General features: G+C 54.5%; 1 long non-coding RNA gene across 2 annotated transcripts in view; it reads left to right on the top strand.

The window, feature by feature from the left end:
• LOC140848827 (uncharacterized) overlaps nucleotides 1–2,887 on the top strand; it is a 30,557-nt gene that overhangs the window by 10,350 nt on the left and 17,320 nt on the right. The window lies entirely within an intron of this gene.

Raw genomic sequence — 2,887 nt, 5'->3', positions numbered from 1 at the left:
GCACCTGCGGTCTGCGGCCCAGCAGCTCAGCCCCTCCCCACTCAGGTCCCGGGCGTGTCCTCGCAGGCCCTCCTCTGCCCTGCAGCCGCTCGGACCCTGTAGGTGTGTTGATGCCAGAAGCAGAGGCAGGGTGGCTCTGTCAGTTTCCTGGGAAGGGCCCAGGGCTCAGGGAGCCTAGGGCGGGTGCAGGTTTGAGTCCTGACGACCAAAGCTCCCTCCCTGCCTGGGTCCGTGGCCGCCTGGACCCCCACCCAGCCTTGCTAAGTGTGCCAAGCGGGTGTCAGAGAGAAGGCAAGAAAAGCAGGGTGTTGGGAGATTTTGGGCAGAGGTCGTAGCCCGGGCCGCACGAAGACTAACGGGGCTTGGGATGAGTCTCCCCAGGCTGGGTCACCGCGTGAAGCTCACCCTCGCTGGGCATTCTCTCTGTGCCAGACACATTGCTCTGCATCTAATGGGGAAGGGCTCTTCCAGACAGCCTGTGGGGCAGGTGTACCATCACCCCTCATTTCATTCACACAGAAGCTCTCTGAGGTCAGGGCCATTCCTAGTCCCATTTTACAGAAGAAGAAACCGAGGCACAGAGAGACTACACAGTTAGAAAGTGGTAGAGCCAGGATTTGAACCAAAGGCGTCACAGCTCCGAGTAGGCGATTCAGTAGCTGCCAGTCCATGTGACATGAGCTTTGCCGACTTTCTCACGCCAACTTCTTACTATACTACAAGGTACACATATTTGGGCTTATTGTTACTACCCATTTCATGGAAGGGAAAATAGAGGCTCAGAGAAGAGAGGTGACTTGCCCAAGGCACCACAGCTCGTGTGCGGCAGAGCTGGAAGGGGAGGGCGGGCTTCCTGACCTTGAAGCCAGTGTTCCCGGCGCCCTCCACGCCGCCTGCCTCTGCATGTCAGACCGATTGCAGGTGAGGCCACACCTGCCATGGGTACAGAGAGCCGTGCTCACCTGGGCTGCTGGTGCCAGGCTCCCCCTGCTACTGGTCTGGTGGGTGAGGGGGGTGGGTGGACAGGTCCCAGTGGGGAACACCCGGAGAGAGCATGCGTGGGCATCTGGAGGGAGCAGGGCACATTTGGGGGCGTTGGAGATGGTGTGTGTGTGTGTGCTTTCCGTTTGTTCTGGCTTTGACACAAAGAATTTGCCTCATTAATTAAGAGCCAGGCTGAGAGCTCTAGGCAGGTCTGAGTTCCAAACCTGCTTCATGCCAGTGTCCCCATGATGGGGGGTTCCTATCATGATGCCCACGATATAGATGAGACCCTGAGGCGCAGAGAAACTCAATGACTCCCAAGGCACCACACCGATTAAGTGGGGATCCGCAGTCCAGACCACCTTTTCAAGGCTCAAAACCCGTTTGCTGCTCCAGCAGATGATGTGACCAGACTTGATGCTGTGATTTGTCCACCCAAGGTGTTGCACATAGTAGGTCTTAACAAGCCAATTTCTTTGGCTGGTCATATGATTAGGACTAGTTTGAGCTTCTAACGGAAGGAGGTCCTGCCAATCGTCAAAGCTGGGAGAGCCCTCAAAGAACATGAAGTGCAGGCCTGTTCCTGTGCATGGGAGACTGAGGCACCCGGGCCAGGGGGGTGACAGTAGCTACCAGTACACAGCAAGTCAGTGGGGGGTGGGTAGGCTCTCCCCCAAGTCATCTCCTGGGTAGTTTTTTTTTCTCCTTTTTTGTTCAGCAATTTGGGGGTTAAATTTGCTGTGAATAAGCCACAAAGAGAACACTCCAAAAGAAGTTTTGTGAGCCCAACAAAAGTTTATTGAATGCCTACTGTTTGCCAGACACTGTTCTGGGCACTGAGGACACAAAGTTAACAAAACAGACAAAAATCCTGCTTTCATGGGGCTTTTTTTCTGATAGAAAGAGACAACCAAGAAATAATAAATATGTGAAGTATGTGGGATGTTAGCATTATGGAAAAATGAAACAATACAGCAGGTAAGGGGTAGACTGCAGTTTTAAACTGGGTGGTCAAGGAAGGTGACCTTTAAAGGGAACAGCCATGTAGCCAGTGCAAAGGCCCTGTGGCAGGGCCATTCCTGGTGGGTTTGAGAAAGAGCAGGGAGACCAGTGTGGCTGTAATGCAGTGAAGGAGGTGGGGAGCAGCAACTGGAAGTCAGACAGATGGGGCAGGCAGTCAAGGATTCTGGCATCTACTCTGAGTGACATGGGGACCCACTGGGATGTCTGAAGGGAAAAGGACTGTGATCTGACTTGTTTCAGCAGATCACTCTGGCTGCTGTGTGAGAATGAATGGTAGGGGACAAGGAGCATCACAGGGAGGCCAATGAGGAGGCTGTTGTAGTCTGGCAGGTGACCGGTGAAAGGGACCCCAACCAGGGTGGGGGCAGTGGAGGAGGTGAGAAGAAGTCAGGTTCTGGACATATTGTGAGGTAACAACCAATAGCATTTGCAAAGGGCCTGGATGTGGGTGTAAGGAAAGAAAGGAACGAAGGATGACTCCGAGCTTTGGGGGCTGAGATCCTGGCGGGATAGAGCTGGCACCAACTGAGCAGGGAGGGCTGGAAGAGGGGCAGGCTGCAGGTGGCATGGGGCTCAGGAGTTTGGCCTCGGCTGTGTCAAGTGGGAGATGTCTGTCAAGTGAGGTGTCCTGCAGGATGGCTGGATGCGTGACTCTGGAGTTTGAGAGTGAGGATTAGGCTGGAAACGATAAATCTGTGGGATGCCAGCATCTAGAGCTCTCCCAGGGGGTGAGTGTGGAGAAGAGGGGCGGGGCCCTGGGGACTCTCCCCGAGACTGAGGAGGAGCAACAAGCAGGAAGAGAAGAGGGCATGTTACTGTTGTTCGCTGTTTCCTGGGGGTGCTATGAGAAACCAGCTCTGTAAAGCACACACACTCACGA

Source organism: Manis javanica, chromosome 4 (assembly GCF_040802235.1).
Source record: "Manis javanica isolate MJ-LG chromosome 4, MJ_LKY, whole genome shotgun sequence".
Classification (NCBI taxonomy): Eukaryota; Metazoa; Chordata; class Mammalia; order Pholidota; family Manidae; genus Manis; species Manis javanica.
Note: the sequence above shows the minus strand (reverse complement) of the source record. Positions and strands in the feature narration are given on the sequence as shown.